Source organism: Panthera pardus, unplaced genomic scaffold (genome assembly GCF_024362965.1).
Source record: "Panthera pardus isolate Hobbes unplaced genomic scaffold, ASM2436296v1 HiC_scaffold_4, whole genome shotgun sequence".
Taxonomy (NCBI): Eukaryota; Metazoa; Chordata; class Mammalia; order Carnivora; family Felidae; genus Panthera; species Panthera pardus.
The window spans coordinates 19,378,056-19,400,254 of NW_026526969.1; the positions used below are offsets into that span (position 1 = coordinate 19,378,056).

The 22,199-nt window shown below is 51.5% G+C and overlaps 1 protein-coding gene, 1 long non-coding RNA gene and 1 pseudogene across 5 annotated transcripts in view; 1 reads left to right on the top strand and 2 right to left on the bottom strand.

Moving 5' to 3' along the window:
- Positions 1 to 22,199, top strand: part of ZNF75A (zinc finger protein 75a) — a 51,072-nt gene that overhangs the window by 18,927 nt on the left and 9,946 nt on the right. The gene's annotated exons all lie outside the window — the stretch shown is intronic.
- Positions 13,563 to 14,512, bottom strand: LOC109278228 (zinc finger and SCAN domain-containing protein 32-like; annotated as a pseudogene).
- On the bottom strand, positions 16,549 to 21,595 carry LOC109278234 (uncharacterized). The gene is made up of 2 exons (XR_002085552.2): positions 20,943 to 21,595; positions 16,549 to 17,385 (listed from the first exon to the last, which is right to left on the bottom strand). It is a non-coding gene; the product is annotated as an uncharacterized LOC109278234 (long non-coding RNA).

Sequence of the window (22,199 nt, forward strand, 5' to 3'; positions counted from 1 at the left end):
GAGGTCTCAGTTCCTAATTGTCTGAAACATAATTTGTTGATCATATATGAAAACATAACAAATTTCATTAGGAATCAGGGGTTCAAGTGACAGCCAAAATGAAATACTGTTTTATTAATTCTGGTTGGTAGATATTTAAAAGACTGAAAATAGCAAGAATTCATAATGATATGAAAACACCAGGAACTTTTTTTTTTTGAGGGGGGGGGATGTGGAGAGAGAGAGAGGAGGTGCAAGCAGGGGAGAGGGACAGAGGGAGAGAGAGGAGCCCGACCCGGGGCTTGATTCCATCACTCTGGTATCATGACCTGAGCTGAAATCAAGAGTCAGATGGTCGTCTGACTGAGCCACCCAGGTGCTCCCACTAGGAGCGATTTTTTTTAAAGTTTATTTATTTTGAGGGCGACAGAGACAGCGTGAGTGAAAGAGGGGCAGAGAGAAGGAGACAGAGAATCCCAAGCAGGCTCTGCACCGTCAACATGGGGCCTGATGTGGGACTCGAACTCACAAAACCATGAGATCATGACTTGAGCCAAGACCAAGAGTCAGATGCTTAACTGACTGAGCCACCCAGGCGCCCCTGAACTAGCACTTTTTAAATACTGCTGGAGGAGGGGGATACTAGTACAACCACTTGGGCATTATTTAGTAAAGTTGAGGATGTTACACACCAAAGACCTATTTCTCTGGGACACACCCTAGATAAAGTCTTAAAAAATACACCCGTTTACAGGTACAATAATGTTCACGGCAGCATTGTTTATAGTAAAATCCTGAAACAGCCCAAATGTCCACTAACAGAATAGATGAATGAATGCGGCAGTCATTTAGCGGACTATTACCCAGCAATAAAAATAAAGGAGCCCTATATGCACCTAATTGAATGAATATCACAAGTGAGATGTGTAGTGAAAAGTTACAGAAACATGTGAACCACAAAAACTTCTGCAGCCATGCAAGACGTTTTATGTCATTTGGATACTTACAAAAATGTTGACCCCAGAACACCAGAAAACTCGGAGACACACACGAATATACCGGAAGATTAGAGGTGATTTTCTTTCTTTTTTTGTTCTGTCCCTCACCTCCTCTGAGAGCATCCTCTCGTCAGTGATAGCCACGGCCACGGCTTGCCGTCTGTTGGTCCTCCGCTGTGTTGTGGCCAAGCAGTGGTGTGACTGCTTGAAGGTGGCAACTCTGGCCTTGCAGAATGTTGTGTTAGTTTTATAATTTTTAAAATTTTATTTGTATTTCTCCGGGAGAGAGGGGAGGAGCAGAGAGATAGGGAGGGAGAGAGAGAGAGAGAGAGAGAGAATCCCAAGCAGTCTTCACTCTCATCACAGAGTCCAATGCAGGGCTCGATCCCACAACTATGAGACCATGTCCTGGGCCGAAATCAAGAGTCAGGCTCTTCACCCACTGGTTGACCAAGGTGCCCCATGGCCTTGCAGAATGTTTTTGGTGACTCCCTATTTCAGATGCCTGCCACGCTATAGCTGTTCCTCTGTGAGCAGCACCATGGTTGATCATTTCCTTTATGACATGCCTGCCTGGATGAAGTCATATGTGGCCATAAAGGTTTCAAACGTTTAAAGTCTTGGGGCGTCTGGGTGGCACAGTCATTTCAGTGTCTGAGTCTTGATTTTGGCTCGGGTTGTGACCCTAGGGTTGTGGGACTGAGCCCCACCTGGGGCTCTGCGCTGAGGTGAGCCTGCTTGGGACTCTCTCCCTTGCTCTGCCCCTCTCCTCTGCTCATGTGCTCCCTCTTTCTCTCTCTAAAATAATATAAAATAAAATAATTTTTTTTTAAAACGTCAAAGTCTTCGTGACAACAATCATCGTCCTACTGGTCTCCATATGACTGACCCTTGTCAACCATATCTACCATATCTACATTACAGAAGCTGGCCAAGATCTTCTAAGCCAGGGACTAGGGGAGCAAAGCTTTAGAAACCTGTAGATCCCACAAGTGGTACAGGAATTATCTATGGGATAGTCATGTCTGATTAAACCTCTCCTAAGAACAGCTACTTCCTTGGTTAGACCAATTTCCTTATCTTTATCCTGTTCTTTTTAAAAAATATTTTATATATTTTTTTATTTTGTTAATGTTTATTCTTGAGAGAGAGAGAGAGAGAGAGAGAGAGCGAGAGCATGAGCTGGGGAGGGGCAGAGAGAGACAGAGAATCAGAAGTAGGCTCCAAGCTCCAAGCTGTCAGCACAGAGCCTGATGCTTGAACTCATGAACCATGAGATCATGACCTGAGCTGCAGTCAGACTCTCAACCAACTGAACCACCCAGATGCCCCCCCAAATATTCTATCTTAAAGTAACCTCTACGCTAACATGGGGCCCATACTCACAACCCTGAGACCAAGAGTCACATACGCTGCTGGCTGAGCCAGCCAAATGCCCCATTATCCTGTTGTTGTTTTTTTTTAAGTTTATTTATTTTGAGAGAGAGAGAGAGAGAGAGAGAGAGAGAATCCCAAGCAGGCTCCGCACCCTCAGCACAGAACCTGGAGTAGGGTTCTAACTCACGAACCATGAGAACATGACCTGAACCGAAATCAAGAGCCAGACGTTCATCCGACTGAGCCACACAGCCGCCCCTCTCCTGTTCTTAACATACACTCATACTCTCTTATCTACAGCGTAAGGAACATGGACCTTAAGAGTGCACTAAAGAAATTTCTAGGTGGCTGAGGAGACATGTGACTAGAGCTACAGGGAAGCACTGCTCTGTCGTCGTATTTTCCCAGATCAGACTCTGTTATCTCTCTCCTTTCTGTCATTGTAGTGCTCTAGTTACATTGCCCTCTGAATAGAGAGGCAGCAGCATACCTTAGAAAGTTCATGACGCTAGGAACCAAGACGCTTGGGCATTTTGCTGTACTGTGCAAATGAGATATGATAGTGGATCTGATCTCTCCAGCACTCAATTTCATCATCTAGGAAATGAATAGAATAGCGGACAGGAACATTGTAAGAATCAAATAGATCATTTATGGGAGTGCTTAGTGAAAACTGCTCAGTGTTATATTTAAAAATTTTTCTATAATGTCTTATTTATGTTTGAGAGAGAAAGAGAGCACAAGTGGGTAGGGGCAGAGAGAAAGACAGAGACAGAGACAGAGACAGAGACAGAGACAGAGAATCTGAAGCAGGCTCCAGGATCCAAGCCATGAGTGCAGAGCCCTAACCCAGGCTGGAATTCACGAACCCTGAGATCATGACCTGAGACAAAGCAGGAGGCTTAACCGATTGAGCGACCCAGGCACCCTTGCTGGGTGTTATTCTTTTTTTCTTTTTTCTTTTCTTTTCTTTTTTTTTTTTTTATACAATAGTCCAGCCACAGGAACTGGAGGCTGCAATGCCACACTGGACACGTGGCAGATGGCAGGGTGTCACGTCTCCCTAGGTGGCTATTGTTGGCTCTGGGCTGTCTGACTTAACACACGTGTTCTTTCCCACCAGTTTAGATGGGGCATAATTTGTGTGACTGCAGTCACCTTCAAGTCTTCTCTGGGTGAGAAGAGCCTGGTCGTTCAAGGGGCCACCAGGACTAGTCCTGTCAGCTTCATTTGTGGTGACCACAGTCAGCATCTCTCAAGGTAGCAGGAGGTCATGTGGGCCAGGACCTAGCTAGGACACCAGCTGTCCTTGCTCTCACACTCTTGGCCAGCTTCTACTTCTGCTCACCCTAATGGCAACAATGTAGCCGCTGGCTCAGCCCATCAGCTCAGGGCCTTGTCCTTGTTGTGGCCTATGAGAGAATTGATTAAAGGAGGGAAGATACCCGGGTCTCACCATGAAAGGATTAGGACCTTGGTCAGTGATTCTCACACATCACGGTAAAATAAAATTTATGACTCTTCTAGGTGTATGACAATTTTTACAACATAATTAATAGTGCCCCCTTTCCCTAAAAGTGTCACAGTTTGGGCAATGAATTATGTAATTGCCCTACTTAAAATTCATATTTCCAAGCTCCATTCGTAGAGTCTGGTTTGCTATGTTTAGGGGTTCTTAGGAATCTGGATTTTATTTATTTTTTAATATGAAATTTATTGTCAAATTGTTTTCATACAACACCCAGTGCTCATCCCAACAGGTGCCCTCCTCAATGCCCATCACCCACTTTCCCCTCCCTTCCACCCCCCATCAACCCTCAATTTATTTTCAGTTTTTAAGAGTCTCTTATGGTTTGGCTCCCTCCCTCTCTAACTTTTTTTTTCCTTCCCCTCCCCCATGGTCTTCTGTTAAGTTTCTCAAGATCCACATAAGAGTGAAAACATATGGTATCTGTCTTCCTCTGTATGACTTATTTCACTTAGCATAACGCTCCCCAGTTCCACCACGTTGCTACAAAAGGCCATATTTCATTCTTTTTCATTGCCAAGTAGTATTCCATTGTGTATATAAACCACAATTTCTTTATCCATTCATCAGTTGATGGATATTTAGGCTCTTTCCATAATTTGGCTATTGTTGAAAGGTGCTGCTATAAACATTAGGGTACAAGCGCCCCTATGCATCAGCACTCCGGTATCCCTTGGGTAAATTCCTAGCAGTGCTATTGCTGGGTCATAGGGTAGATCTATTTTTAATTTTTTGAGGAACCTTCACCCTGTTTTCCAGAGTGGTTGCACCAGTATGCATTCCTGTGTGTGTTATTCTTAATCATAGTGGAATGCTTTCCCTAAGAAGGTTTATCAGTGTATATCATATAACACCTCCCTCCATTTATATCCTGATGGAGTGCTAATCCTTCAAGGTGCCTCCATAAATGATGGATGGATGAAAGGGCCAGAAAACACAGACAGACCATTGTTCTTTCCCACACACTCAGCATCTCAACCCATCAGCTCCCTCTTCAAAACATATTCGGAATATTCCGATCTAGAATAACACACACACGTGAAAATTAGGAAAGTGTTTCAATGTCTATCAAAGAAGTAATGATTGAGGATTGAATATATTATGGTATATAACTAAACGCAACGGCCTAAAAATGAAAGAAAACCTTCCAGATAAAGTAAATGGGCAAAATTGCATATGAAGGTACAGGAAGATAAACACACAAGTAACAGTTATTTCCTCTGTAGAGAGAGAATGTTGCTTGGGAAATAAGGAATGGGGAGATTTCTTTTTAATACGACAATGATTGGTACTCGTGGAATATTAAGATATGAAACAGGGAAGATATCACTGGGTTGGAAGCAGGTTCTGGCCCTATTTCTGTCAGTAGACAGTCGCTTGAAAACTGTCTTTGGTTTCCCCTTCTAGAGGATGAAAATAGTAATACTATTGACTTCATAGTGTTACAGGAGGGTGGGAGAGATGCTGGTCCTTATCTCTCATGGAGTCGAAGAATGAATCTCGTGGACCAGGGAGTGAGCAAAGTGATAGAGTTTATTGAGGGCAAGTATAGAGCTCTCGAGAGTGAGAGGGGTCCTGACTGGGTCCCTGGCTTTTTATTGGAACATCAGAAAGTTTGTGGGACTCCACGCACGGCATCCAGCCCAGGCAGGTCCGGAATATGTTCACCTTATCCTCTTTTCTCAAACTCCGCTGCCCCTTCTTCAGGCTCCCACTTGTAGGTGCATCCTGCCTCCCTGAAGTTCCTTTATGTCTCCCTGCCTAATGTTAACAACCCTTTCCGAGACAATAGGATGGTTGTTAGGATTACTTAGTATGAACGTGTTTACAACTGTGCCTTAGCATACCGCTAGCGTGACTTTTTTTTTTTTTTTCTTACTACTGTCGCTGTCACATCTGTAAAACGCTCTGAGCAACACCAGTGTTGGAAGGAGAACCCATCCAAGTCAAAAAGCAGAAGCACCGGACCCACTTAACAGCAACCAATAGGAGAGCCTTAACAAGGGCCCGGTTCTCTCCAAAAGCGTGATTGGTCCCAGGGCTTGACGCCAAGAGGATCCTGTCCATTTACTGGTGAGGACTGCTGTCCATTAGCAGAAGGCGGAAACCAGAGAAATCGAACTATCCTTTAGGCCGCGCTTGCGTGTTCTGTCCCGCTCTTTTCGGGTTGAGCCCCTGCGCCTGCGTCCCGGCTTCAGGGAGTCCCGGCATGCCCCGCGGCAGCTTCTGGTTCAGCGCGCAGGGAAAAGGTGGCGTGGCCGGTGAGTGGCTCCTGTGAAGCTGACTTTTCCTGTTCCTCTGGTCCCCGGCGCTGCTGCTCCTGCGTCTCCCCATAGCTGTCATCTCCCGACCTGGGTGTCGGGACGCGAAGACGCCGACTGGCGGTGTTCCGGGACCTCGCCCCTCTGGGGAGGCGTGGGGACGAGGTAGCCGGCGTGCCAGCGCGTCTCCCTTCGGGGTCCCCGTCCCTACGTTTCCCAGGGGAGAGGCCTTTGAAAGGCCCTGAGCCTCTTGTCCTTGCGATTTACGCTGAGAAAACATTCGTTCCCCGAGGCCCTACTGCCTCAGAAGGCCACTCAGGCACACTCCTTGCCCTCAGCTCTCGACCTCGTGGAGAAGACAATCCCGCCAGAAACATCGTGGTATTAGGTGGAGTTAGATAAGGCGCCTGGAGAGAGAGAGTCGGAGACAGGGCCGAAGAGTTGAAAGCATGAGGAGGGTTCAAGAAGGTGGGGGTGGTGGGGGTGGTGCCGCCGGTGCGGGTACTCATCCTGTGGACTTCCTGCCTTTTGGTGGTGCTCTCCTTGAGGGCATTTCTTTCTATGTTTCTAGGCTCAGCTACCCTTCCTCCCCTGGTTGGACCTTGAGAAAAGAGTGTTCTAGGCAGGAAGTGTTTAGCGGACCAAGGCACTATGGATAGAAAACCCAGAGTCTGTTTGTTCTAGGACCTGGGACTGGTTCACCTGTACTGGTTGGAGAATGTATATAGGATAGTGGACAGTGAGGCTGCAGGGGTAGATTGGGCCTTGAATGTTGAGGAAAGCCTTGCAAACTCAGAGATCTTGGCTTATCCCAGTGTTGCGTCCACACGACTCCTGAAACAGAATGCTACGGGCACCAGTGACAGTCACAACAAAGTTTATTGCAATGAGAGGCAAGGCCGACCGATCGGGACCAACACTTTTGATCAGAGTGCGGCCTCGAACAGCTGGGGTATAGAGTTTTTATAGCCAACCACATCGTTTTATCATCACCTGGGAACAGAACAAAGAAGTAGTTCCCAGATGAGTTGGAAACAGTTCCGGGATGGGGTGATTATTTTAGACTTTCTGCTGTTAAGTCGCAACCAGTTGATCTCCTTGACCATGCCTCTGATGCTCTTTTCTTTGAACTTTTGTTCCCTTAATTGGTGAAGCCTAATTTACAAGAGTAGGAAGCATATTTTACAAGCGTAAAGCAAGGCTGTTATCTCTTAACCTTCAGTGTCAAAACAAAGCTGTTATTTCTCAAGCTACAGTGTCAACACAAAGCTGCTATCTCTCAAGCTACAGGTTAGCCCTACACCACAATTTAACCCTTATACCAGTGGCAACAGGAAGTCTCCAGGGCTTAGGGACAGAGTAGTTATATAATTGGGTTCGATTTGTAGAAAGTAAAGAAGTCCAGGGGCACTTGGGTGGCTCAGTCGCTTGACTGTCAGCCCCTTGATTTCCACTCAGGTGTTCATACCAGTTGGTAAGATCGAGGCCTGCATCAGGCTCTCCACACTGACAGCTATAAGCCTGCTTGGGATTCTCTTCCTCCCTCCCTCCCCCACCCCTCCTACCCGTCATGTGCTTTCTTCCCAAACAAATAAATATAAACTTAGAAAATAAAGTCCAGATCTGCTCTGTAGAAGACCAGGAGGACAGATGAAGACTCTTACACCAGTCTGGTCTGATGATCTGTCCCTAAACAGAGTTTCCTAAGCAGGGTTGACTTTGCCTCAAAAAGGAATTTGGTAACAATGGAGTCAATTTTGTTGTCAGAACTCGGCAGTACCTCTGACATCCATTGGGTGGAGGCCATGGACACAGCTGTTCATCGTGTAATGCACAGGATACCCCTACCTACCCACTTACCCACAATAAAGACCTGTGTAGCCCAAGATGTCAATAATGCTGAGGTTCAGAAATCCCGCTTAGAGCGTTAGTAGCGGAAAAGGAGGAGAGACAGATAACAGATATCTGAAACAAAGACCACTTTTCATATTTTATATTCATAATGCTTAAGCACTTGACACCTAGGCAGCTAATCCGTTCTTTTGACACCAGTCTTACTCACATTTTCTCAACCATTCATTCATTTGCAGAATAATTATACACTCCAAGCAATACTGGAGGCGCTGTGATTCAGCAATGACCAGACCCGTTCCCTGCTCTCCAAGAACCTTACATCTTACAGGAGAATGACAGACGTTAAATCTATAAATGCATGTCAGTTGGTGAGATAGGTCATAAAGAAATTCCTTTAACATTTTAAAAAAATTTTAATGTTTGGTTTTTTTTGAGAGAGACAGACATCGAGAGTGTAAGCAAGGGAGGGGCAGAAAGAGGGAGTCACAGAATCTCAAGCAGGCTCCAGGACTCTGAGCCGTCAGCAGACAGCCCGACACAGGGCTTGAATCCACAAACTGCAAGATCATGGCCTGAGCCAAAGTCAGATGCTTAACCGACTGAGCCACCCAGGCGCCCTGAAGAAATTCCTGTAAGACGGAGTTTCTCTCACTACCACCCCAGACCATTTACTCTGCACCTTCTCTGTGCTAAGCACAGAGCAAGATGCTTTACAAATAGCATTTCTAACCCTTTTCTCTTTCTTGCAACTTAGGTATTGTTATCCTCAGATGAGAAAAAGAGGCACAGAAAAGATGCATGATTTGCCTCAATCATCGTGGAGCGAAGCCGGGCTGGCAACCAGATCCGCCTGTGGTCAGAGGCAGTGCTGTTTCCATTAAGCATCACTCTGTCATATGCCAGCGTGACTTGAACGGGAGAAGACATTTGTCCTGTTCTTGCTACACTAGGAGAATCAGGTAGAAATGAAGTCTCACATTCACCTCTTTCTCTTTCCAGACTACACTTTGTTACAGAGAGGCCTCCCTGGAGGTGATTCTTCCAGGTTGTTGGAACTGTTCACCATCAGTTGGGGGTGAATTCCTCTGTATTGCTCACATTCTCTCAGATGGCCGATGGCAGATCTGACCCCTCCAACGGGGTGGCGAGTTGGAGCTACCCCGCCAGCTCTTGAGACTGCAGTTACTAGCAAGAGCTCGGCCTCAGGAGGCTTTCATCCAGCTCTGGGAACCCAGCTATTCACGGCAGCAGCCCGGGGTGCATTGAAGGAGAAGATTCTGGAGCTGAAGCAATTCCTGACCGTTCTGCACGGGGCATCCAAGCCTGGGTGAAGGTGTGTCATCCGGAAAGCCTAGAGAAGGCAGTGACCCGGGTGCAGGATTTGGACTGAGAAGCTGGGGGATCACGGTGAGAAGGGGATTATGTAAAGAGAAAGTGAGATGAGGGACCTAGACTACCTAGGTGAGGGCACAGGCATCTGGGAGAAGCTGGAGAAACCTGATTATGCTGCTGCTTTTCTTTATTTTTATTTTTTTAATGTTTGTTTATTTTTGAGAGAGAAACAGAGTGTGAGCGGGGGAGGGGCAGAGAGACAGGGAGACACAGAATCTGAAGCGGGCTCCAGGCTCCGAGCTGGCAACACAGAGCCCAAGAACCCTCTGCCCTCGGATGCAGGGACTGCATGCCCAGGAGGCTGTGAGAACTTGGGCTGCGTCCTCAGTGTCCTCCCCGAAGCAGACGGATGTGACTGGATTTCTGGTCGGGAGAGGGCCAGAGCGAGGCCAGCTGGGGGCTGAGGGCAGCACGGCCGGGTGTCAGCTGCGGGGCTCTGCGTGGGGCTGCCACCGACTTCCCTGCACCGCCCTGAGCAGATGGGCCTCTGAAGTGCTCTCTGCCACTGCCAGATGTGGCTCTGGGTTCCTGACCTTCTGTTCTACCCGGCCACCCAGACCGCCTCCTGATTTTCGTCTTTAATTTAGCTCTGGCCGTCCAGGAATCTACACTACACCTTTCTTCCCTGGGCCCGTGGATGATCTCTCTCGGGACGGGAAGGTGGCAGTGATGGGGTTTTGTCCAGGTGATGGTGTGTGTGCTCCGAGAAGGGCCGGCAGCCCTGTGGTTGTGTGGGGAGTCGCAAAGCTTCTCCCATAAGGAGAGCCCGTGAAGCCCACGCCCAGGGGCTTTCCCAAGAGAAGAACCAGACACAACTCCTCTCAGACTGTGCGGGCCATGGGGCCTTCAAAGGGGGCCCAACTCTTTGAAGAAAATGGTGAGATACAGAGTCTCAGGCCGGAAGGGGAGAGGCAGGAAGGATCAGGGACGAGAGTTTATCAGTGCCTGTGACATCCTAGACATGACCCTGTAGTTGTGTCATGACCAGAATCGGGACCGGGAAACTGGCGGCTCGGGGTGCAGATGTCCGGTTGCGAATGTAGGCTTCACAGTTTCATGTGGTCTTCCCCTCACAAAGGCTCATTCCGTGGCAGCTTTGGCAGGATCAGCCTGCAGAGACTCTCCCCTCCCTCTGCTCTTCCCCCATGGGCACATGCGAGCTCTCTCTCTCTCAAAAAAAAAACAAAAGAAAGAAAGATCCCATTTGGACATGTCAGGTGGCTTGTCAGTTGAGAAGGAATGGAAATGCATGTGAAATGCTCCAGAGCCCAGCTTTGAGGCAGCAGCTAAGAAGCCAGAATGAGAGGGTGAGGGAGACCGGGTGCATGGGTGAGGCCCCATTGTGCCCGGCCCACCTCAGAAACCAGAGTTTAGCAACCGTATGTGGGATGTGTCAGCTTCTGCAACTGTGTCCTGTATCTGGGTCAAGGTGAGGTGACCTGCTAGAGTCCTGTGTTCTCTACGAGTAAAGAACGCTCGGTCCCCTCTGTCCACCAGGGAGCGGGGCCCGGGGTGAGCGGCAGGACTGTGAGGCAGGAGCTGACGATGGGCAAAGCCGAGGATTTGCGTGTGATGAGGTCAGCGGTGAAATGGGCACGCTCCAGCCCGGGGTCCCCGGAGTCCCCGGCTGTTCCCACACTGGCTCGAAAGGCACTCCCCTCACGGGAGAGGCCCAGAAGAGGTGGCAAGAGGAAAGGCAAGTGGGGCAAGGAGGCGGAGAGGCCCAGCTCAGCTTCGGCTCTGGCCACCCATCCGGCTCCTTAAGCTGAGGAACCACAGCAGGTGAGTGGGAAGCAGGGCATCTGTGGGCTTTGGCCTGCTTCTCTGGGTGTGAGAAGACTGGGTCCTCTGTATGGGAATGGTCAGCAGTCCTCGCAAAAAGAATCCTGTCCGTTAGGAAATGAGGTCAGTGGTTAAGATGTTTCAGTGAGGGATATAGGAACCATGCGGAGAGTCCCAGTATTTCCTACACAGGGGGGAACAGCGGCTTCTTCATGGTCTTAGGAGGGGCTGAGCCAAACCAGGAGGGTCATCTACACCTGAGAGCAGGTCTGTAGCCTTGGAGGTGTTACCTCGTGTACACCTACTTCAAATTCATTCTCCTGTGGGAGTGCGGCGATCAGGCCGTGTTAGTCCGTGCAGGTGGGCAGTAAGGTGTGAGACGTAGGAAGTGAAAGGAAGGAAGGGAAAGAGCCGCTCCACGTGGGGTTGGGGGAACATAGGGAGGAGGTTGGATTAATGACAACTCGGAAGACAGGCCCGGCCGAGCTGGGTCACATCGTGGGGGTGTTGGAGTTAGGTGGTGCTGCCCACTGGCGCTGGTACTTTGGAGGGATCTCATGAGGAGATTCTGGAAGAAACGGTGTCTGCTCCACTGACTGCTTTGTGTCTGGCTGCTACATACCCTGGTATGTTATAGGGAATCGGATGTTTCCCGAATGAATGAATAAGTGAATGTATTCTCCGCTTCTTACGGTCTCCTCCAGACTGTGTGGGGTAGCTGACAGGCCAGGGTCTGGAACTCTCGCACTGTCTTCCTTTCTGTGCCCGGCGGACTGGAGCATGAGACCGTTGGAGGGAGGAGGTGACCTCTACCTCTGACAATTCAAGGAGTCAGCAGTTGCCCCCGATGCCTTGGCCCCAGCACACCCTGCAGTGGGAGGAGCCTGTGAGGCCTCACTGGGCCCTCCACCATTGTTTCCATGGACCTTAACTACTTTCCTCCTTAACCAGACCCAAGTTGAGTGGGCCTCTAAAGCTCCTCTGTGAACGATCCGCCTCGGCCTGTCTCCCCCTCCCCACCATGCGTCTCTGGTCAAGTCCAACGGGTCACACCGAAGCCCATCTCTTTGCCTTCACCCAGGCTCTCGGAAGACGTTTTTGGTTTTTCCTTCCAGAGCGAAGCCTGTGACTCTGGAAACTGGCCTGCGTGGCCTGTTGCAAGGGCCATGCTCGAGGACAGTGTGTGCAGGACATGTGGGGTGCCCAGGCCAGGCTCAACTGGAGGGAGCATGACGTACATTCTTACGCGTTGCTTTCCTCATCCTTGTTCACTAAAATTAAAAATACAGGTCAGCTTTTTGGCTTTGACAGAATATTCCTTCTTTCTCATGTTCAATGCCTCAGAGTCTGAATCCGTGACCGGGACCCTAGTCACCGTAATTAGACAAGGTCTTAACGCCTCATGTGCACAGGCAAGAAGCAGGACAACGTGCCCATCTTTTCCGTGTTTTATCCATGAAATTTGACAGAAGCTTCATGATCTAGGCCTGTTCAGAAGTAGTGTTTTCGGTTGGTTCCTAGTGCTCCTCACACCCCACGTTCCTTCTCCTGTGCCCGTTTTCCGTACTGCTCTGCTGTCCGTCTCGGTGACCGTGCAAACCCTCCCAACCCAGTTCCGCTGCTTCTCTGCACGTCCTACTGCATCAAAGCGGGCACTGCCCTTGGATCCCCCTGTGGGATCTGCAGGAGGATGAAGTTTCTGATGGCGAAAATTCAGACCAAAGGCCAACAGCGGAGAAACACCTTTATTTTCTTCAGAAACAGTGATGCATATGAACCTGCGGTACCCGTTAACTGTACCAGACCAGAAAGCAGGAACCTGGGCCGGGGCCATACATGGGAGAAATCTTAGAGGAACCCAGATGTCACACTTGCTCTGAGATTAAGTCACTTAGAGTAGTAGTCCCTGGTGGCCTGAGCCATCCCTCCAGCTCTGCCGTCTTCTCTGGGTGACTGGGATACACAGCAGTGATCGACTCGGAGGTAGACGTTCCTGCAGGCAGATGCCTACAGGTCATTATTGGGTTAGGAAACATCTAGGCGGTTAACTTCGAGATGTGCTTCCCATGAGGGAAAATTTCTCCCCCGACCTGCCCCAGGAATACTTCCCAGGCCCCTAGCCACCTATCCTCTGTTCGGAACACGGTTACCCTCGATTTCTGGCAGGACTTTGGATCCCGCAGCCCCCTTTCTTGAGAGCAGATGGAAGTCCACGGTGACACGGGACTGTGGGTCACAGGCAGACCGGGAAAGCAAGCTCGGCGTTCTCACACTGATTGCTCCTCCTGCCCGAGGTTCTCGAGGTCCACATGTGAGTCTCTTGCTGCGCCTGGGAGCCTGGGACTGGCTAGCAGAAGCCTCCGCGCACAGACAGAACCTCCAGGAGACCCGTCAACGTCTGGAATTGGCCTGTTGGCTCTCCAGCCCCGTACCGTGTGCCCCTTCCTGGCGATGTGAGGTGTCGTCCTTGTGTGCCCCCTGATGGCAGATGGGGGCACGGAGCTTAGCGAAGCTTCTCTCACACAGAGCAGTTGTGAGGCTTCTCCCCGGTGTGCGTTTTCCGGTGGCCACTGGAGCGGGAGCCGCTGCCGAAGCTTCTCCCACGCTGCGCACACGGGTGGGGGCTCCGCCGGGCGTGGGCTCGCCCGTGAGCGCTGAGCCGGGAGCTGTTGTTGAAGCTCTTCCCACAGACGGTGCCCCGGTAAGGCTTCTCCCGGTGTGGGTCCTCCGGTGGACACCGAGGCCGGACCTCTGGTTGAAGCTTTTCCCACGCTGCCCACGGCGGTAGGGTCTCTCCCCCGTGTGCAGCCTTAGGTGGGCAGTGAGGTCGGAGCGCTCGCTGAAGCCTTTCCCGCATTCGCCGCACTTGTCCGGCTTTTCTCCCGTGTGGATTCTCCGATCCCGAACAAGGTAAGGACCTCGGCTAAAGCTTTTCCCACATTCCTGACACTTAGGAGCTTTTTCCAGTTTGGCGCCTGGCTGGTGGCGACAGAGAGATCCCTGAGAGCAGGTTTCTCTGCTCAGATTTGCTCGGGCCTTCTCTCCAGCACAGAGTGTCTGCTGACCCCCCCGTCCTGGGACGGGGCCGTCCCCTCACGCTCATCTGGAGAACGTCTATGTGGCTCTCTCGGCAGAGGCTCACCCTTCCTGTCTCTCTTGGTCTCAGGGTGGCAAAAAAGGCCACTAGACTTTCTCCACAGGGCCTTCTTCACTTCTGCCTCCTCTGGATCTTCCCATTTTCGATTCTCGTTTTTAGTTCCATTCGTGATCTCGAGACCTGAGAGAACAGAAACATGCTGGACTCTGGAAAGTGACACGCAGGAATGAGGAAAGTTACAATTAAAGCACCATCAAGAAAAATACCTAAATGGAAGGCGTCATAGGATTCAGTCTTCTACTAATAGCCTAGTTTCATTTTCCAGTTGTAATGTTTTCAAGCTGCAAACCCTCTGGTCACAGGTAAATATCCCCTAAATTCCACCTACTTTTCTCTTGTTCTGTCCCTTTTTGGATGTTTGGACACAGTGACAAAACTGAGGGAGGCCAGCTCTGTGTCATCTGCCAGTCTGTCTGCAGGTTTGATCTCAATTTTTGACAGCCTAACTAAAGGCCTTCCCGAGTTTGGCCCAAATGAGAAGAAAGCGTGTTGTGAGCACCTGGCCAGAACGTGATTTATCAGGAAAGGAGGATCATGCTGGAGAAAGACAGAAGAGGAGAGTCTGGGCTGGAGCCTGACTGGCCACCTGAGGAAGCCAATGAGAGAAGCTGCATAAGAAAAATGACACATACTCCATGAAAAAGACTGGCGGATGCGTATTTGGGCTCTGAAGGGCAAGGGAAAAAGCATCTGTGCTGAGACAGCCAGACTCCCTGGCCCGTGGAAGCCCATCCATCAAGGTTGTAATCGTGCCAGCAGGAGAGGCAGCTCCCTCTTGATTCCCAGGCCAAGGACTCTGGGTGGACCTCCCTTTGGGTGTCACAGCCAGAAAACAATGCATGGAAGGCCAGTTGAAGGACCTCATGACCTCTCTGACATCTTGAGATGAAAGGGGTTGGGGGTAAGAGTGAGCAAAATAAGAACCTCTAGAGACAACAGGGGTCAAGCACAGCTCACCTGGGCCCCGGCTGTCCCCCACACAGAGCCTGTCTCCTGGTCTCAATGACCCCTCTCTGGGGAAGGTTCCTGGGAGGCTATTCGAGAAAACAGACTGTTGGAGGGCGGCTGCCACAGAGCAGCCAGAGCGGGGGCTGTGAGTGCAGCAGCAGCAGCACTGGGAACCTGTCACAAATGCATATTCCTGGGGCCTGCCCCCATCCACTGCATCAGAATCTCTGGGGCTGAGCCTGGACACGGCCCCCGGGTGAGTCCAAACACACTAGAGTTCGAGGACCACTGCCATCGCCAGTGGCCTCTATGTGTGAGGCCTGTGTGTGTGAAGCTCCTTTCAGCAGATTCTTGGCATAACAGCTTTAATCAAAAAAGGGTCTCTTCATTCTAAAGCACTATGGGCACATTATAGAAAAAAAAGGTTACTGGAGGGGGAAGCTCTGACCCTGCCACCCAGTTACCCTAGTAGTCCTAAAACTGTCACAGTATCTCATGCCTTTTATTTTTCTCAGACCAACATAATATATTCTTTTCCAGAAATCCACCTTCAAGAATTCTAAGGAAACAGTTTGTTTTGTTGACTTATTAATGGAACTTGGGAGAACACGCAGAGGTGCATGACCCTGAGGCAGTTACCAAACTAGGGATCAAAGCAGCCCGAAGATGGGGTGAGAAGGGGGAGCAGAAGCTGGCACAGGGCGAGTTTTTACCCCTTCACACTCAGACGCCACAGCCTCGGGAACCACACACTGGAGAGCAGTGACTTTCCAAAGGATTAAAAAGAAATAAACGGTAAGATTTATACTGATATTGATTGTGCACATGTACCTCTTAGACCATTTTCTGTTTAATCAATAAAAGCTAGCCAGTGTAAACAGTGTGAAGACGGAATGTTTTCCTCTAGGATTTGGGTTCAATAATGTGGTGGCTTTTAAAAATTATCAAGCAGGGGAGCCTGGCTTGCTCAGTTGAGGAGCATGTGACTCTTGATCTTGAGGTTGTGAATTTGAAACCTATTCTGGGTGCAGAGATTACTTAAATAAATAAAAATTTTTAAATAAAATATAATCGGGGCACCTGGGTGGCTCAGTCGGTTAAGCGTCCGACTTCGGCTCAGGTCATGATCTCACAGTTCGTGAGTTCGAGCCCCGCGTCGGGCTCTGTGCTGACAGCTCGGAGCCTGGAGCCTGCTTCAGATTCTGTGTCTCCCTCTCTCTTTGCCCCTTCCCTGCTCATGCTCTGTCTTTGTCTCAAAAATAAATAAACATTAAAAAAATTTTTTTTAATAAAATATCATCACCGAGTACCCTATAATGGAAGTTTTCAATTAAACATAAAAGGCAGCAGTGGCCATGGACGGCCTCAAAACGTATACGGTGGTTCACTGTAAGACACATACATGGCCAGCCATGTCTGCTCATGTGCGGGAGTATTAGGCAAGAAAAGGATGGAAGTGGTGATACAGACTTAAACCTGCAAATTATAGGGGCAGGTGCGGAAGGTGATACCCTTTCTATGAAATCTCCACCACAGGTAAATCCATAGAGAGAATGAGAAGTAACTTCCTAATGGACAGTTTCCTGTTGGGGGCTGAAATTGTTCTGGAACTGGAGAGAGCTGGTGATTGTACAATATGGTGAACATCCCCTCGGAGAGGCGGTGCCACTGCCCGGCTGCCCACAGTCATTCTCCACCACATCAGAGGGCTCGTTCCTGCAGAGCACTCATCTGGGAGTATCTTTGTTTGTTTGTCGTCTCTTTGCCCATGGCGTGTAGGCTGCAGCAGGCCACGGACCACGCCTGTCCCGTTCACTGCACAATCCCCAGCGTCTGCCGTCTGGCAGGCACTTCAAAGCCACTTGTGTCTTTCAGAGCCACCTTCATTCGTTAAGTCCGCATGTAGGATGTGTCCTGTCTGTCGAGTGAGTGAGGAGCGTGGCGCAGAGAGGCCGCTGCGTCCTGGCAAGTGCCATCAGGTTCCGCTGTCCCTCCCCTCTGCTCGCGGTGCCCTTCGTGCCCCAGACAGGCTTCACATGGCTGCGTTATCCCTCACGTTCCTGTCCCGTCCGCATTCCTGGGAAGAGCTTGGCTCTGAAACAGCAGGGGCTGCGGGAGAGAGAGAGAGAGAGACTGTCACCACAGGGAGAAGGCAAGGGGAACTGGAGCAGGATGACTCGTCACCCATAGGGGTTCCTGCCATTCACCTGTCCCAGCTCTGGCTCCACACCCGTGCTACTGCTTGCCCTTCTCCGTGCCGTCCCAGGTGTTATTCATTGTCCCGACGCCACGGATCCTTCGTGAACTTCCTCAGCTTCGTCCCTGATGCGTCCCCACCACACTCTCTGCCCTCTGCACATTATGTCAACACCACTCAATCCTCGGTCCTGTGAAATGCTATGCCCCCTCGCTGATCCCCCTCCCACAGCCCAAGGACACGTCTGCCTCCTCACCGGGGACACCGGTATCTTCCGTTCCAGCCATGCCGTCTCTCTATCCAGCCAGCTGGTTCCTGTTGAGCAGAGGTGCTCAGGCTATGGCATTCCTCTGACCCACACGCCTCCTTCAGGCTGTGCCTCTCCTGGACCTCTGGTTGCGATCTCAGTTGCCTTCTTCCCACAAGTCTCCCACAACCAAAGCTACGTTCCTGTTGTGCTGTGCCTTTCACGGCTCCCTTCTCCCAAAATGTACGAGATCGTGACACTGACCGGATCTCACACCTAGTCCTACCTGGACAAGCGCACACTGTGTGAAACTCATCGCTATCCCACACTGACCCCTTAATCCCGGCGGCAGCAGCTCTGATACAACTTTGTTTACTGCATAACCATAGCATCTGCACTCGAGGAACCTTTCGGCAAGAGAGACTGGATGTTAATTCACCAACTCTAATTTTCCTGATCCCCTGAGTGAGGGACAGTGTCCTTTCCCTGGCCTTTTGGAGAACTGTTCTGAGCTTTAACTTTTGTATTAGGGACCCTAAACATCCACTGACTATCAGTGTGTACATTATTTCAGCAAATGAGAAATCCTCCCCATAGACGAAGGGCATGGGACCAACCCAAGATAGCTAAGAGTTTGCAGTGGGTGGCGGGGGGCTACTGTGCATTTCTCACCACGTCTCCAGCAATGGGATTGCTGTGCTCCTCACCCCGCTTCGTAACTAAACTCACCAGGTTCTGAGTTGCCTGTTCTCACCTGTTGCCCAGACGCACTCTGTGCATCGTCAACTAGACCCACAGCCTCCTCACCATGTTTGGCACGCTGCTCACTCATGCGCGGCTGGGTCTCAAGAGATGATGAAGCACTAAGGTAATCATGAAGGAAAACGGTTCACGGTAGTGTGGGTAGCCAGAACAGGCAACAGATCAGCAACTTTTTAAAAGGCAGCCATAACTAAGGGAGTTAATCATTGATAACTAGTATAAATGGAGAAAGAAAAAGTGAATTTATTAGCCAATAGCAGCATCATTATCTCCAGCCAGTCACCCAGCGAAACCATTCGTCCCCACTACAGCCCTTGTGTGGTATCTCAGAACAAACTGTACGTATTTGCTGTCATTGCTACCCAACTCTACTTTCATCGTTTTTCAAGCAGTGCCTATCTATGCAGGGGAGTGTGACTGCAAAAGGAAAGTCTTCGGGGACTTTGGTGAGCCGCACAGCAAGGTTGAGCAACTCTGGCACCAGATTTCAAACTACGAAAATCGTTACTGGCACTCATTCACTATTCACCAGTTTGTGCCTTGTTTCTTCTAGCTTCACAGGGTCTCTTTTCCCACTTGTCTCCCCATCTTCTGCTTCCAACTCTGTACCCATGGTATGAATCAGGCCTGTCAGTTTCATGCAGGGTGTTCTGAATAATAGTAATTCACGATAGTTTTGTTTGTGAAGGAAAGCTTTAATTAAAAGGGAGACTGAATATACATAATTAAACAAACATACAAAGGGAGAGAGTGTAGAGAAGAACAGAGAAGTGTTCATACATCGAATCAGCTGCTCACAACATCCAACCTCCTGGCTGGGGGAGCCCTGTGCTGAACTGCCTGGTTGGGGTCCAAATGAGTGAGGGTTCTGGGCAGAGAGTCCTCCCCTCGGGTGAGACTTCAGCTAACTATTCCCACCAGGGAGATACATGCCCTACCTGTGTGTGATCTCTGGTGGGTCATAAAGTTGGCCTAAGTGCAGTCCTGAGCCAACTGTTTTTTTTTTGTTGTTGTTGTTTCTCACAATCTTTTGTGTCTCACAATCTTGGGAGCCTGGACATCTGTATATTTCTTTCCCGTCCCTGATCCATTCCAGGGGGCCGGCCTGGTCTGCCTTGAGGAGTTGAGGCAAGTTAATCCCTCTTGGCATCAGGAACACACAGGCCAATACTGATCCTGAGGCCAGATATGAAGCACAAGTCAACTAAGGCCCCCGTGACTGTGTATGTGCGGCCCTGGGTAGAAATGCACAAGTCACACAAGTTCTGTAGAGAACACAGGAGCACCGCCAGCAGATGCTGCCATTTATATGCTCAGCCTTGGGCCTGATGGCGAGGATCTCAAGCAGCGCTGTCCACGGGTTCTGGAAGCCTGGGAAGAATAATTGCTTTTGAAAAAATTAAGTCCCAACCTGACTCAGATTCCAAGGAAATGAACCTGCTTTGAAACATTCCAGTGACTTAGATGCTTTTTCTTACCGCCTGTGTTTAATCCTCTTCTCTCACGCAAAAAGGATCAGAGAGCGGCTCCCGATTCCATCTGAAAGCACCACTAACATCATGGCCTGGACCTGATCTCCCATTTTCATTCCCACCTTAACCTTCCTTCCAGACGAACTGCCCTGGAAAGAAGCTCCCTCGGAAAGCCTGCGGGGATGCTCCGGGAGTTACTTTAATCAGTGCCATCTCCTCACTCCCGTGCTAGGCACTCCGCGGCAGGTCCCCGAGAACTTCTTTTCTAAGGCAAGTCTCCTCCAAATGTAGCCCAGTCACACTTAGTGAAAAGGTCCTGCCGATCTTCTCACACCCCAATCTTTCCCAGCTTTCGAGGCTTTGCTCTTCCCTCTCCCTCCCTGTGTGGATGTGGCCCCACTCCCCGGGGGCGGGCAGATCCCTCAAGCCTTTTCCCATTTCTTTTCCCATTTCCCCAACCACGGGTCAACTTTCACTTCCTTGGAATCCCGCAGCGCTCAGCTCAGGGCTCCCTCTTCCTAGCTAGTGATGGTCGCGAAAGTGCCTCAGTCTTTCGGCCAGACTCCGTGCATCAGAGACCTGGTCCTGCGGACTCTACCACCGGCTGCACGTCGTGCGCCTAGTAAGTAACCCGCTGCCTGGTGAAGGCCGACACTACAAGAACCCCGATGACTAGGAGACAGCGACACCTCGAGATACTGCGATCCTGAAAGGTGGGATTCACGAACTCCGAACTCTCCGTGGGACGAATGCCCATTTTACCCAGGCAACTCTGGCAGAGACTGCAGGGGAGGCCTGATGAAAAGGGGGTTCCCAGCCTCCAGGGAGCATGCCGTAGCGGACAGGCGGGCGCCAGGACCGCAGGGGCCCCAAATCCCAGCCTAGGGGCTCTGGTCGGTCACCTGTGGGGCCCAGGCCGAGCCGCGCCTCCATTTCCCGGTCAAGGACAACCACACACATGGATCCCGTTTCACAGGCTGAAACCTACCTCACGAGGAAAACGTAATCGTCGTGGGGGACGCGCGGCCCAGAAAAGGGACGAGCCCTCTGGGGGCCGCCGATCGTGACCGGGACGGAAGCCCCGGGAAGGCCGAGGGCCCCGCGCGCGCAGGGGCGGGCACCCTCGCCGGGAGGGGCTCCCGGACACCGGGCGCCGCCGGGTGCGCAGCGCCTCCCGGAGCGGCGACGCGAGGCGGCGACAGCCGCTCGCCGAGCCGCGCACAGGCCCCTCTAGGCCGCGGCGGGCCGGGACACTCGGTAGCATTAACTCTTTCCCGCCGCCAGGGCTGCACCGGGCGGAAGGCCGCCTCCTCCGCGCGAAGCCCCGGGCCCCGGCGCGGCTGCTCGGAGCCCCTCCCCCGGAAGCGCGTCACTCCGCTTCCGGCCGGAGCGCGGGGTCGAATGGGCGGCGGGCGGCGACGGGGACCTGAGGGCGTGTGCTGAGGTCTGGCCTGTGCCTCGCGGGGCCCGCCTCTGAGCGGCGCGGGGCGGGGGGCGGCGACCTGCAGGTGAGCCCGGGGCGGGGGGAGCGTCGGTCCCGGAGCTCCCGAGGGACACCGGTCGCTGCGCGCCGGGCGGGGGCGAGACAGCCATTGTCCGAGGGCGGCGGCACTTGGCGGGCCCGGCGGCGGGAGCCTGACAGCCGGACCGTCTTGGGGAACTCCGCCGTCGGGCTCTAAAGGCCACGTCGCTGTTCCCCCTTGCGCAGACGGTGCCGGGGCCGCGCTGGGACCCCGTCGGTCACCGGGGCGGGCCTTGTGGTCGCGGGCTTTCCGGCCGGGCGTCCAGAAGCGGGGCGGGCGCGCAGCGGGCTTTCCCTCCTCGGGGGCCGGTGTCACCAGACGCCGGGCACCCGGGCGGTGCAGCCTCGGAGACGGCTGCTTCTGCGGGTGCCGAGCCTGGGCAGCGTCCTCGTGCCTGCTGAGCATGCTGGGCAGCCGGGAGCCAGCCACGGGGGAGTACCGTGGCTTCCGGGACGAATTTGGGCGCCGTTCCCGCGGGATCGCTCAAGGAAAGCGAGGCTCCCGAGACTGTCCTCAGCCTCGCCCGCAGGTCTCAGTGACCGTGGAAGAAAGGGCAGGTGGGCTGAAGGGTCACCCTCATCACCCCCGACTCCCCTCCTCTCCTCTTTTACGGCTTTGCCTTTGGATAAACATTTTGTAAGCTAAGGTCCGCCTTTACTGTTCTGGGTGAAGTAGGGAGAGATTTAAAAATGCAGGAACGAGTCGTGTGCACGGTGCCCTCT